This window comes from Falco biarmicus, chromosome 8, assembly GCF_023638135.1.
Source record: "Falco biarmicus isolate bFalBia1 chromosome 8, bFalBia1.pri, whole genome shotgun sequence".
NCBI classification, from domain to species: Eukaryota; Metazoa; Chordata; class Aves; order Falconiformes; family Falconidae; genus Falco; species Falco biarmicus.
This window is the reverse complement of record NC_079295.1, coordinates 18,778,670-18,793,803: the sequence shown is the minus strand read 5'-3', so window position 1 is coordinate 18,793,803 and position 15,134 is coordinate 18,778,670. Positions and strand designations below refer to the sequence as shown.

General features: G+C 43.5%; 1 protein-coding gene across 4 annotated transcripts in view; it reads left to right on the top strand.

Annotated features, from left to right (window-relative positions):
* The first annotated feature begins 11,958 nt into the window (after positions 1–11,958).
* The window catches only part of OSBPL6 (oxysterol binding protein like 6), a 108,778-nt gene continuing 105,602 nt past the window's right edge, over positions 11,959–15,134 (top strand). For 3 of the 4 annotated variants that reach the window (XM_056349799.1, XM_056349798.1, XM_056349796.1), the window contains exon 1: positions 11,959–12,068. The gene's annotated coding sequence lies outside the window, so the exon portion shown is untranslated. Of the gene's footprint in view, positions 12,069–12,185; positions 12,274–15,134 lie in introns of those variants that run through there. The other variant, XM_056349797.1, reaches the window with a different exon arrangement.

Sequence of the window (15,134 nt, the reverse complement as noted above, 5' to 3'; positions counted from 1 at the left end):
TAGTGATTCAGGTTGTAACTGTTAAAATGGAAGATATTTCCCATGATCCAGATTGCATTGAAAACTGAAGTACATCAGTAAATTCAAAGAAAATGAAAAAAAACTTTCAAAAACTGCTGGCAAACATGACGGTATTAAGCTAGATTTAAGAAAATAGCTGTAATAAAGAAAATTAATCAGGCACTTTCTTAAACATTTTGTTGATTTGGGCCAGAAGTATTGATTATGTGTGCTGTTTAGAGAAAAGGACATTTGACTGTGGGTCAGACTACCAGAGCTGCTTACATGTATCCTTTCTTACCCCGAGGTCTTTCAGTTACAACTGTGGGGCAAGTATGGAGTTTTGAGGGGTGGGTGTTTTATTGGTGTTTGTCCCATTTTTTGAGGGTTGTTCAATGCATATGTTGTTTAAGTAACAGTTAGGCAATTCAGCATTTCAGCAGGATGAAGATTTCAGCACTGATGATGAGTAAATGAAGATCGTTCAAATCAGTATTTGCACAGATAATTTTCAAATGCCAAATGCTTTTCTGTGTTATCCTGAATACTACTAGTTGAATTGAAAATATCCTAGTTATTAAAATAATTTATGCAGATAACATTGATAACTTCTGGGTTTATGCACAGTAGAGGACAAGCATGCTCTTGGGTGCATCCTGCTTCCCAGCTTCTCCTGTCCCAGTCCCTTGATCATTGGTGTGGGCGAAGACAGTGGAGCATGCTGTAGCTTCCCAAGCTGCTCAGAGCTAGAGGAAGGATTTCCTTCCAGGAATTCCCTAGCGCACAGGAAGGTAGGGGTGACAATGCAGGTCTTTAGTCCTTTTAGTTATCAGGTATCGGATAGCGAACTGGGTTTCAGAGTAGACACAGCCTGTGTATAGAGTTTTGATGTGATGGGGGAGTTATTTGCATTGATAAGGGGGAATTGCGTCATAGGGGGGAGAGAGTGAGTGATAGCCCGTGGTAGGTCTGGATGGTGGGGGTTATTTAAGAACCAGCAAGATTTGAGCTTTTGTCCTACTTTATAATTTCACACACTTACCTGCTTTTCTCCCCTCCCCACCAGCGGTGTTGGGGTGCCTTAGTCTCAGATTCCCTTCCCAGCAGGAAGATGGCTGCTGTCAGGGGGGTTGAGCAGAAAGTTGCATAGCAGCTCGGTCACCAGTCTCGGGTCCTGCTGGCCGGTGTCCCTGGGCAGCCTTTGGACTTCGTTTCTGTGCAGCTCACTGAGCTCCAGGATCGTTCCCTGCCACTTCCATGATTCTCACCTGCTTCTCCAGCCCCTTATTCTTTCCAAGAATGCTACTTCTTACCAGGAAACCTTCCTTGCAGCCTCCTTTCCAGTGCTCCAAGCCCCTGACTTACCTGATCTCAATAGCGAATGTGCAGAGCACAGCACCTTATAATTAGTGACATTGTCTTGTGTCTCTATTAATTTAATCTATGTTTTTGTCTACAACAGATGAGCTCCTTTTCTTGTTTTGTTTGTTTTTCAAACAGAAGGAGGAAACAAGAAGGTATTGGGGAAATGCCTCTGGTTGTAAGTACCTGAAAGCTGCAGGGGGATCTTAATTTTCACCATTGTTTTCCAGTGGCAAAAGACACATACCCATTAAAGCAAGCTCCTGGCTGGGGCTTGGGGGGCAGGGATGGGAAGAGGAGGGAGCAGAGAATTTGATATAATCTTTTTAGCTGGAAGATATGCTTACTCAAAACTTAGAACTTTACTGTTCAGTGCTTTACAGTTAGCTGTCTCAAAATACTGTCAGGGTACAAACCTAGATTAGCCATCTAGTGATGTCATGTGACTTCACCTACTATGAAATTAATGCGATTGGAATAATATTTACATGCAGTGTACATAATGTTTCTTACGCAGCAAATATTTTAAAGCATTTAGTAAGTTGGTCTCTAATACGAGATACAGGCACATTCAACTAGTTTTTCTGTTCCTGCTCTTTATAAGAAGTATGAGTAAAAATATTTTTGCATTAAAGAGGGTATACGAGAATAAGCACTGTCACTCCAACTGATTCAGAAGTTTAAGGTGACAGAAACTGTGTATTTAAAAAAACAGTATTATTTCTTATGTTAAAAGAATATTAGAATTCCAATGCTCAAGTGTGAGGCAGCTGCAGAATAAAGGTTGCCTAAGAAACCTCCTTCTCTCCCTTACTCTAGTATGTGTTATGATGCAGTCCTTGATGACTCACCAGTAGCTTTTCTCCGCAAGAGTGATTGTTTCATTCAGCACAAAGAGTGAAATTGGATCAGGCATGGTTAAAGCAGGCTGCAAAATTCTTGCTTCATTTGTTGTAGGTATTAGAAATTACATAGTGACCAAAACAGGTTTATGGTTGAGCCTGGAGAGTTGGATCCTGTCTCTGACTCCAGCCCAAAGACTGTGACCAAAGATGCCATTTTGCTGGGTTTTCTCTGGGAAAGTCCTGTTTTTTGGGGTTTGTTGGTGTTTTTTGTTTGGTTGTTTTTTTTGGGGGGGGGAAGGTGATTTTTTTTTTTTTCCTCCTTGTCCTCATGATAAATTTTGAGTAGAATTTGGGGCTTTCCTGTATTTGTTCAGGGGAAATAATTCTGACCAGGTTGCTGTAGACAGAACCGTGAAGCTGCACCTTTTGTAGCTTTACCTGTACAGTGTTATGTGTGCAGTGAGCCCAATATTTTTAGAAAGCATTGGTCCTTCTGTGCAGACATGACAGAGGCACCGCACTCATACATGCTGCTAAATGTGCATGGTGTGGTGTACCTGCATGTTAGGAGTAAGCTAAAATGCAGCTTACAAGGGGTGAGGTACTGTGCCAGCACACCCATCTTTTCAGTGTATGTGTGGATCTTTACTGCCTTTATTTGCCTTTACTCAAGAGAGTGCTTTAGAGTATAGGATAGTGGTGGGCATTATTTAGGTACCAGGTGAAATGCTGAGAATCTCTGAAGAGTCAGTTGAAAAAATTTACGTGTTTGAATCAGCCTTTTTGATGAGTCTTTCCTCAGTCAAGATCCCCAGTCTCATGTGGCACTGAAGGTGGATGCCTGTGTGTTTAAGTGATGTAAATATCTCCAGGAGTATAAATACTGGAAAATGAAGTGACTGTTGTCTGAGCCTGGCCATCCAAGATGGGAAAGGAGAATCGTGTTAGAATGGTCCCAACAGCTACTGGAGGGAGCATTCAACACACACAGAGTGTGAAAAGGTATCCTTTACAGCTCAAAGTAATGTTACAAAGTAGACGGAATGGTGCTATTTTCTAATTGTTCTCAATCCTGGTTTTGTTACTGCATGCCTGTGGGAATAGTGGGCCACTGCACTCCTCTGGGCAGGGAAGATGTGTATGTAGTCTTGCTTCAGGCTACCAAGCTCCTGCTTGTTTGGTCAGGTCTGGAACTGAAGAGAATTGTGCTGGTACTCAAAGGAAAGACAATTCCCCGTTTTCAGTACTGAGACTTCGAGCTGCCCTAAGAAGCAACTCTGCAAGCAGATAGTATCATTGCTGAATCGGTCTGTTAGGTGACTCACATGGAATCATTTGTGGTGTTCTGGCAACCTTTTTTAGAAGATCCTTAAAAGCAAAATTACTGTTCTCCTCAGAGTTCAGTGCATTTCCTGAAAGCATTGATGTCTTCTCCGGGTAAATACCAGTGTTGAGTAAATACATCTTGCCATTTTGAAGTCCCCCAACATTTTTTATTGGATATGATATGCTTCACTCCCTGTTTAAATTGCTATATTGTGTTACTGATAAGTGGCATGCTGCTTTTCTAGGTCCTTTTGTTGGTAAGTAAAAACTGTCTGCTGTAAGAATGAGCATTACGTTCCTGTACTGTAAAAAACTGTGTCACTTATATTCCTTTTGCTGGTGGTTAGTGAATTGGCCAAAACTGTATAGAGTTTTTTGTGTGTTGTTTTGCAGTATTAGTGTGTTAGTGTTGGCAAGTAGAATTTAGTATGCGTACCTGTGAGCGGCTTGGATTTCAGCTGTGTTCATCAGCCATGGTTCCTGTTGGCACTGAACAGGGCTTTTGTACCTTTTGAAAACAAGGTAATACAGATTTCATAAATTATGCTAAAGGATGTCCAGTAAAAATTATTTTGTTCATTTATTGAGTCATGACCGCTTGGTCAGCAGAAGAGCCTTTTGTTTGTGTAACTGGAGAAAGATACAAATTTGCTAATGTTGCTTGAATGTCTACTTTACGGTAATTCTGATCATTAAGTGAAAAAAGGCTGTTCTGAAGAGGGTGATGTGTTCTGAATGTGATCTGTGAGTCGGTAATTGCAGTTAGTTCCCTTCACTGGGTCTTGGGGCTCCTTCCTGAGACCTTTTCCTTTGGTGGTACAAGCCACTGCTGGAGTACCTCATGTGGGGGCAGAGACCAGGTTTGCAATGTGCGGTGGAACTGGATTTCCTTTGCATCCTTCCTCTTTTTTTTTCTTGTTGATGGTCCATTTTCTGACTGAAGGTACTCTGTCATGGCATTTCTGCTCTGTCTACAGAGATACCATCTAATGTCTGCAATGCCAGGCACCTCTAGTCTTTCAATTACTGTAGCAGTAAGTGAGGGGCAGAAGAAGGAATAATCACATATAAGTGGAAGCTGTTGAAGGGAAAACCAGCATGTAATTATGTGCATGGCTCCACTTCAGGAAAACTACCAGTTCCATATTGTTGCCATACCATTTTTCTCAACTTCCTATCTTTATTAGTTCAACATTCACTTAAAACTTTATCAAAGGTTTATCAAAGAAAATTAATAGGAACTAGGAAGAGAACCAGAGGAAAGGGGGATAAAGCAAAGGAAAAATAAGGAAGACTATAAAGGAGTTTCTGATTTTTGAGACAACAGAACAGGAAACAGTTAATAAGAGGTAAGGCGTAGGAGGTTGTGGGGGTTGTCCTAAGGAAAAGCCAACTCTGATATGGGGAAAAGCAGGATAATCCAAATGATTCATATCTTAAGACAGAAAAGATGGAGGGCACTGTGCTGCTATGGAAGCCAAATGCTTTCAGATTAGGTTGGGTGTAGAGATTTGGAGTCTTTTAGATGGATGTCTATCACAAATGAACTGCAGAAGCCCTTACATCAATCTGTAGTAACACCACTGTCTTGTGGCTTATTTCCCCTTTGTTTTGAAATACACTGGTTGTCGTGCACCATGCGCATTTCATATGTACATAATGAATTTATGGCACCAGGATTACTATTAAAGCAGTATCTGGTATAAAAAAATGTGTGCTTTCTGTTGAGCTCCTTTATCTTGTTGGGTAACTTCTCCTTTGTGCCTCTGCTGTGCGGTGGTTCTGTTCCTCCTCCTTGTGCTGGCAGCCCACCCCCAGCTGCAGCTGTCCTGAGGTCACTGAACAACTTGCAGCACAAATTCACATCAGATCACTCACCCGCAGTCTCTGCTTTTGGCAGGGACAAGCACGGCAGCAGAAGCTTGGGTTACAGGCAGGATTAGGACCCAAAAAACCTTCAGGTGGTTCCAGACGCTTCAGGCAGCTCTGGTAGCTGAAGCTGTGGAGATAAAAGGAGGCAGCCCTGCATCAGCCAACTCTGCTGGGTGCAAGAGCGAGCAGAAGTGTGCGGCTGAACACAACACAAACCACAGTTCAGCTGCTCGCTCAGCTTTGTTATGAATACTTTAAAGGAAGCTTTAAAGAGGAGCAGCTTCGAGGGATGATGGCCTTTATGGTCTTGATGCTTTGTAAACATCATAAATCACAGCTTGAAAAAAAAACTTCAGTACTGTACAATCCACGTATCTCATAGGTAATGCGGCTGTTGTTTTGAACTATACATGGCTCTGTCAGATTAATTAAATATTGATATAAGACTTTTATTTCATCTGCTTCAGCAATATTCATCTGCTTGCTCCCAAACCTTACTTGTCTTATGAATTTCTCTTGGAAGCCTGCAGGCTCTGCGGGGTGGGACGGTGGGGCTTCAGCCAGCGTGAAGTGTTTGAATGTAAAGTTAACATGCAATATTGGCAGGGCCTTACAGAGACTAAAGAGTTAACTGCTGACTAGACCCTACTCTATATTTAGAGAAAGTGTTTACAAATCTTGACCATGGGAGGGAGTAAAGAAGACACCCTGGGAATTCTTCCAACTCTTCTGACCAAGTTCTGTCTTTGGAAAGTGCTAATGAGTGACTTTTTCACATGTCATTTTTAGAAATGCAGGACAATGTTAATGGAGCGTATTCAGGTATGTGGACATCAAAACTCTGCTGGAAATATTTTCTGAAACTGAAATTATAAGCAACTTCATGAACAAAATTGCAAGATTGCTAGAAGTTATTTTAAGTATCAGAATTTTGATTGTCCTCATCGTGGGGACGCTAAATCCCCCTCCTACTGTGTCTGTTACGTCTAAGGGTAGCAAGAGTGAAGTTATATCTAATCAGCAAATAAAACTAAAGGCAGTGGCATATGAAAACATGCACTGAATGTCTTGACCCACTGACGTTCTTCAGTCAAGTCCACAGAATTCACTTCTGTTCAGAGTTCACTTCTGTTGTAATAATGCTAAGGGATGCTAAAATTTGCTACCTTTTTCCGTGACAACGTACCAGTTTAGCTACTTAAAATTATTGCCAGAATTTTGGACACAGGTTATCCATACACAGGTATCACATATTTGCCTGTGTAAAGGACAAGAATACAAAGATGGCCTCAATGCCTGTATATAACAATGTTCTTGGAATTTTATCCTGGAGGCCATCTGAAACTGTTTGAAACTGAGTAATCTCTGTTGTTGCTATGGAAAAAAAATTGGGTAGTTCTCGGAGAGTGCAGAGGAAACTGTAGCACTGTGACCCTTTTTAAAGCTATTCTAGGGGAGGTATTGAGGCAAAAGTCTTTTAAATATTGATGTTTGAAAGAACTTCATTTAAAATAGAAACTAGAGTGCTAGTAATAGCCAGTAGGGTTATAAGGGTTGTAGTAACAATTCTTCCAACCAGAGATTTCTTTCTTCTTGTTGTTCAAAATGCATACCTTGAAGTGTTTATACTGCTTTGGTTTTGCAGTCTACACAGTAAATAAATCTGGTATTCTGCTGAAGATGAGGCCATGGGACTACTATCTACTGCTGAAATCAAGTACAAAACAAATTCTTTTCCTTATCTTTGACTGGAGGTAACTAGCTACACAATCAACCATACAGATTTTGTTTGTGATATTGAACCACTCCAGCTGATTTATCATATATTTGTCTTCAGGGATTCTTGGAGTTCTGACAAACTGCATTTCAGATTTCATTTTCAGATTTCTAGTTAGTTGTATTTAATGGGGATATTCTTAATAGAACTCTTACAGATGTTTACTTGTCACTTAAGTTTTAAAGCACCTCTGGGTGTAATTGCTTCCCTTTTCAGTTTCTTCAATAAGAAGTCCTTATCCCTTTCCCTTCCAGGATGTCCAAGAATGGTTTAGATTTTATTTCTGTGATGTTCTATGAATATGGAAAGTATTTTTGTTGTATTCTATGCATATCTTATATTGTTACACTTCAGGATTTCTCCTGCTATGTAATGCCCCAATCTTGTATACAGGAGAGCAAAAAATGGTGCTGGAATGAATGGAGACCAGTGCACATGCATTACCCCTACTGAAACTGAAGAGCAAAATGTTGAGAAGATAAACACTTTTTTTCCAGATTCTCTTTGGGGGAATGGAAATACACCCAAATGGGAAGTTCGAGAACCAAGAGTCTGGTTTTACTCCTGGGGAAGACAGGGAAAGGCAGGAGTATGCTTTCATACCTGGAGATGCTGCTTGCCCTTAGTTTCTCACACCTAACTGAGCAGAATGAAAAGAATAAACTATCTGAATGTCTGCACAGGATCAACATAAAGGTCCATTTAATTGGGTGTCCTGCTCTCCACCGTGGCTGGAAACCGATGCTTGGGGACAGCATTGAAACAGGGCAGGTAAAGAGTGTTATTTCTTGGGCAACTTGCAGCAGGCAATGGGCAGGCACTTTTTAAGCAGGAACTGCAAAGGAAATACTGTGCTTAACAGCTACAGCTATCCTTTATTCGTTTGTACAATCCCTGCTTTTAAGAACATCCGTCTCTTCAGCTCCATAGTATTGTATAGCAGCAAGCCATCCAATTTAATAACACTTTGTATGGAAAAGTTTTTCCCAGTTGTCATTTTAAACCTGCTGCCTGATCGTTTACTGAGTCTCCCTGAAGTCTTGTGTGATGGAAAATAGCATGATTCTTTCATGTCAGCATCCTACGTACCATTCAGGATTTTGTAGATCATAAGACCACCCTTTCTCAGTCTTTTCCTCAGCTAGAAATTGTCTCCTCACACAGATGTATTCCCATACCCCTGCAGATACTCGTTTAGCTGTGTACATGCATTTCCTAGTCCCACATTTTCATATCAAGGAACTGGAACTGTACACAGCACTCAAGTGCACAAGAGATTTACACAGGGATGTAATGAGCTCTCCTGCTTTGTTCCTGGCTGCTTTTGGAGTAATTTCTAACATTGTTTGCCTTTTGGGCTACTGCTGAAGAGTAAGCTAATGTTTGCAGAAAACTACTCACAATGGCTCCAAATGATAAAGGCTAATTTAGAGCTCATTATTATGCATGTTTAGCTAGCGTTGTTTTCGTTACTGTTTACATTAGTTTGCAGTTACTGGCATAGACTTCCAGCCACCATCTCACTGCCTTGTCACTCACTGTTGTCAGGTCCTTCTGCAACTGCTCAGTCAGCTTTTGGTTTGCTTACTGAGTACTTTTGCATCATCAGGAAACTGTGAGGACCAACGATCTTCACAGAAGTAATTTTAGGCTGTTCAGGTGCAGCAGTGCTGGGCCAGAAGGATTCTAAGGAAATCAGCCTTAAGGAGGACTCAAAGAAGAAAGTAAATAATGTTGTGTTGGGTGGTCAGCATCTGTGAAAGAAAGAAGACATTGATCCTATGCAGAATGGAGTTACCTGACATAGGTCCTGATGGCAGCTGTGCTTTCTGATTCTTGGAGATGGCTCTTCAGTCTTCTGGCACTCCTGTACTCTAGGGCACATCCAGTTTCCATCTCACTGCCACTTGCCTTTTGCTGCCTTCACAGAACGTGCTTGCTATGAGCCTCCCACTGCCTCCTGAATTCTCCCTTTGCCTAATTTGTTTTACTATCAGACGCTCTTTAATGCTCTTTGGTGCTCTACTTCATTCTCATTGTTCAAAGCATTTCCAGTTCACTGGTTACTACTGCTGTACTCTCACAGTTTTGCATAATTCGAATTAATTTGCAAAAAAGACAAGCAGTAGTTTGCAAAAATCTTTAATAAAAACATGTGCCTCCTGCCTATGGCTTGCCTCAGGATACCGTTTTGCCAAATGTACGCAAACCCTAACAACGAACAACAGTAAAGAAATAACAATATTGCTACTACAGGAGAAAATAAAAATACTTTCTTAAGACTCTGTAAGTAAGTATTTTCAGTGCTCATAGATCTCCTTATCCTCAGCATAGGGATGGTAAGAAAATATTACGTATTATAATTAGTATAACTTTCCTGCTGCCTGAATTAAAGAATGGGACATTTTAAAGGCATTAGTGTCTTGCCAGAAATTGTGGAACTAATTCTATCGTTTAACCTGTGGAGGTTTTATGTTTGCATGGAGAATCAAACTATGTTTTACAGCTTTCTTTTGGAGACAATGCCTCCCAATCGTTAATGAGACTAAACTTGAGAAGTTCTTGGGTGGACAAAATAGAATGTAGCTCCTCTCTTGTGTTTGCATTCTTACCTCAATGTTTCATCAAGATGTTCAAATCTTTGCTCCTGGTGGTGTGAATTATGAGTAAAAATCAGTGGAAAAAAAATCTCATGTCATTGGGTAACAACTGCGCTGATTTTCAAGAAAGTTTATGTAAGACTACACAGGGCTGGCTTATATCAACACTTCTTGCCAGTGTTTCTGAAGTGGTATGGTTATAATCTTCTACAGTTATTCAAGAAATGTCTATATGAATCCATATAAATAATGGCTTATGTCAGGACTGAAGTTTTATGTAGGTAAGCCGTTAGAAGATGCGGAGGGTATCATACACTTTACTAGCATTTTGTTATCTGCCATTTATGTAATATTTGTACTGTTTAAACCAAATATTTAACCTGCCTTTCTAAGTGTTTGTTTCTCTTTGGTTTAAGTATAGGTAAATTAGTTTTAAAAAATTAAAAATCTCTGTAGAATAGCCACCTAAGAATTTGGTATCAAGATCATTAAAGAATATGAAAGAATAAGTTTTTCAGAAACAAGCCAGCTAATTAACAACAGAGTTTCCTGTAATTTCTTTCTATCCATGGTTCACTTTTTTGGGCCACAGAAGTTGAGTGGTCTCTTGACTGAAATGAATAATGGTGGTGTTGAATGGTGTCCTTAAGATGTGATTAAGAGTTGTGTTCTTTATCTCCTTGTGCTGTTACTTATTTCTTTTAGGAGAAAATTAAGTGACTACATTCCTGATATTGTTAAGTTTTCTATGATGTATGTGGCTTGTTACTTAATCTTTCTATGGATTTTATATGAAAACTTTGACACCTCCCAAAATCCTGCTTAATGTTTTTCCTGCTTCAGCTCTGGAAACTGAACACAGAAAATATAAAGTTGTGTTACTTAATGAATTCCCTGACTTTATTCAGCTACATTCAGAATGAGACTTGCAGGTTCAGCTGAGGGAATAAAGCATTTTTCTCCCCAATAAGCTTATCCTTGAAGTTACACTAAAAATACTGTGTCAAGGGAACCTTTTCTGGAGGCTTTGACAGGAAAACAGCCACGGCTTTTTGTATGCCATGGTCCTCAATATGATCCTTTGCTGCATGAGGATGCTGCCAAATCTGGAACTGCCAGTTTGAGAAATGGGGAAGACATAAACCAGCATCACACAGCCTGTCTTTGTTTAATGAATAGTGTAGGCTCAATATTAGATTTCTTGAATCTTGTAAATCTCTCTACTTTTTCTAAGGAATTTGCCATTTTTTCCCCCTTCTCTTATTGAAATTTGTTGGCAGTGGCATCTAGTTCCCTAGGGGTTCAAACTGATTTTCTTGGACGACAAAATACACATCCCATCTTGTTACCGTGAGCCAGACAGCAGGGCTAAGCTGGAGGATTTAAACAGGGCAGCCAGAGGAGTCCAGTTTGCTACGGGAGGAGAGGCTCTGGGCCGTCCCTGGAGGGCAGGACAGTGTGCCAGCCCTGGGGACAGGGAGGGACCGGGCTGGACCTTCGGGGCCAGGATGCCAGAGGCGAGCCCTTGGCCACCCAGGTGAGCTGCTCAGGAGCTGCTCTGCACAGGACAGTCCAGCTCCCCCTTCCCAAAGGTGTCTCTAAGGCACAGAAGGATGTCACAAGTGCTGTGGTGGAAATGTACAGGGAAAAAAAAAGGAGAAAAAAAAGAAAAGCAAAAAACCCACAACCCAACCCAAAACATAAACAAGCCAATATAAATTAGACTAAGGGAGTAATTTCTCTGGAAGTTTCCAGGAGTATGTAACAGGTTTTTTCCAACAGGCTCCCATTACTGGATGCCAAAGGCCAAACCAGCACACGCACGGTGAGCTGTGGGGAGGTGCCAGAGCCATGTCGTGTGTGTGCTCGCGCTGGGCAGCCCGCGCAGGGCAGGGCCCCTACCCGGTACTGAGGCGCGGGTGTCCCCCCGGCACCCCTTGTCCGACACCCCCGGCCCCCAGGTGTCTCTTGCTTGAGCGCGTCCCCGTCGCTGCCCGGTTCAGCCCCAGCCCTGGCCTCGCGCCCGTCGCTCGGCCCCGCCGCTGCCCCGTCTCCCCGACACCCGGCGTCGACTCCGCTCCGCGCCCCGGGGCCGGCGGCGGGAGCGCCCGGCGATGCGCCGAGCCAAGCCGAGCCGGAGCCCAGCCCGGCCCAGCCCCGGCGCCGCCCCGCGCATCGGGCCGCAGCCGCACTCGTGGGCGCATCCCAGCGCCGCGGGCCCCTCCGCTCGGCTCGGCGCGGCCCGGCCCGCGGTACCCGCTGCCGGGCCCCGGCCCGCTGCCGCAGGTGGGTGCCGGCGGGCGCGGAGGGCACCTTGGCCGGCGGGCGGGGGCGGGGGGCGGCGCGGCGGGGCTGCGGCGGCGGCGCGGCGCGGCTGCCCGCCCCCTCCCTCCGTCAGACGGGCGGGGAGCTGCGGCGGGCGGGCGCGGGGAGCGGCGGGGCGCAGCCGCCCGGGCCGCAGCGGGGATGCGCCGCGGATGCCGGCGAGGAGGTGGGCGCGGAGCGGCGGCGCTGGGGGCGCGCGCGGGCGGCGCGGGGGCCCGGGGCGGCGGGAGAGGCCGCGGCGGGGGGCGGCGGGGCGGGTCGCGCCGGGCGGCGGTGCCGGGCCCCGCGGGGGGCTGCGCGGCGCTGGGGGCGCAGAGGCGGGGGGCGGCGGCGGCGGGCCCGGTGCCGGGGCTGTGGCCTGGCCCGGCGGCGGCGGCGGCTGCGGCCGGCCCCGGGGCGAAGCCCGAGCATCCGGACCCGGGGGGCCGGGGCCACGTTACGTAACTGCATCCGCGCCGCGGGATGCGCTGCTGCCGGCCCGGCCCGGCGGCGGGGTCGCCGCTCCCCCAGGTCGCTGTCCCCCACCCCCCGTTCCCGTGCAGAGCAATTCGGAACGCCCCGATAACTGTCTGGTCTGCGGGAACGAATTGCTGATCAGGTGCGGAGAAGTTGATGCGCTCCTGGGCTGCCTTTTTGTTTTCATTCGGTCTCTCTCTATCTCTGGAGAGAAAAAAAAAAAAAAAAAGGCAGGAATGGCCCGTATTCCCAATTTGCTGGCAATGCCGCAACCTTCTTGCAAGTACTTTGACTGTGTATGGATTCATTTGAACAGTTGTCTGGAAATCATTCATTTGCTGGGAGTGCTGATGCTTAAAATTACCGTCTGAGGGGGGTTTTGCCGCTGGCCCTTTATTTCTTATTTTATACTGCTTCTGCTTGCTGCAAGGCTACATTGTTGATATTCTTCCCAAAAGCTTCAGCAATGCAGATACTATGGACTGGTAGTAACTGAAACAAAAGACCTCGCTGTACTTCGCAGAGCGAATTAGGAATCCAAGGTCGAACAGCGAACTGCGGTGCAACTTGTGCGGAGGAACGTAACAGAGCAAAAGTATTCGCAAATCTTATTAGAGAGTTTAAGTGAAAAGTGTGCCTTAAATAGACTCTTACTCAGTAGATGAAAAAAATTCCTTAGTGAAGGTGTGAGGAAATAGCTATTTTAGGACTACAATTAACTATATCAGCTCAATTTTAATGGAACTAGTACATTTAATTGTGTTCCTAACAAATTTTCTGTTCTCCAGATGATTAACTTGCAGAATGATACTAATGCAAAGATTAAAATCTCATCAAATATCTAATGGTTTCTGTATAATATAATTGTGTTTGGTTTATTATAGTGATTTTCTAATAATCAGCTTTTGTCCATATAACTGTAGATAGTATAATTAGATTTTTTTTTAATCTTGGTACAAACTATATGACCTTGACCTTTAGAGGTTAAGCAGATGTGGTTGTTACAGGTCACAATATCTTATATGTTTAGAAAAACATTTATATATATATATATATAAAATAAATAGGGTTTTCTTTCATTCTTGTTTAAAAACTATACAAGGGGAGGACTACTTTCTCTTTTCTCTCCCTTTTAGACAAATTAACAGAGATGCATACAGTACTTGTTTAAAATACCCTAAAGAGGTTTATATTTAAAGTACCTTTTCTGTACAAGTAAGTGACAGAATATATGTCTGGAAAAACAAAATATTGCAGGATTTGTGACTGAAGACATCCTAAACATTCTCCCTTGCTACTGAGGGCTGGAAGAGGTACCTTTTGTTGTACTATAGCTCCTCAAGCTCGCTGCTTCCACTTCCTATTAGTTTGCTATTACACTCCCAGATCCTCCGCAGCGCTCATGAGCCGTACTGTTAGGGGTCTTGTTAGCAGTCTTTCTTATTACTGGACCTTTTTTGTTCTTAGCCCATTCTGGGAGCTTGTTCATAAATCTCTGTGATGCCCCAAGTTCCTGTTGCGGCTCTTCTAGTCTTTAATTTGCTTCAGTTTGGGTCAGGAATAATGAAACATTGGTTTGCATATTTGTAGGACCAAGTTTGGTTTTTTTTTTTTTTCTAGTGCTGGTGTTGAAAGGCTGTACTCTCTATATTTATTTATATGTTTGGAGGTGTTTTTTACGCAACTATCAAAAACATAACTTTGCTCACAGGCGCCAGAGTTACTGTGCAACAAAGCGGCCATTCAGACCTTACTACAAAGCCGTCATGGCTATGGAAATATAAAGCCTTGTGATCTCTTTAGTAGGGGAGTCCCCTACCTCCTGCTCTATTGCAAGTGCTGCTGGAGATGGGGCTGCGCTCCTTTCCCACTTGTTCCTCCAGCTCACGCTGGAGGTGAAGGCGAAGGGTGTTCACAGTACTGCTTCATTTTCCTTTGGTCCTTTGGCACGTGTGTGTATGCAGCCCTTGGTGCTTCAAATTTCTTCAAAGGTATGACCTACCACTGGATTTCTCCGTGTGACAGAAATGAATGTTTTTGCTCTTGTTTTGCCAAATACATGAGATATCAGCATGGGTTTTCTCGGGGATTTTTTATTTTTATGTTTTTGGCATATAATCATGTAGATTCCTGAGAACTTATGCTTCTATACCACGTGGCTTTGTGTCAGGAGGGTTGTATTTCTTAAGGGACATTAGTCCTCCAGGTCAGCTCTTCTGTGCCACCCTGGAGAACCTGCTGTCACAGATTACTGGTATTGCAGTGGGAGATGGGGAGGGAACTGCCAGTGCTTCACTGCTGAAGTGTGTGTGTTTGTGTATGTATACAGTGAGCCCATACTAATGGTTTAATTAATCCTTATGCCTCATATATAAGGCAGAAAACAATTGTTCATTATCCTGTCTTTTCTAATATTTTTATTAAAATGCTGAACAATTCAAACAATTCCCAGAGATTTCTGGTGCATGTGATGATTAAAAACTGGGAGGCTTTCTTTTTCTTTTTTTTTTTTTTTTTTCCCCCGGTAACTAAATGCTTGCTGGTTTTGAAGAATTTCACTATGCTGGCATG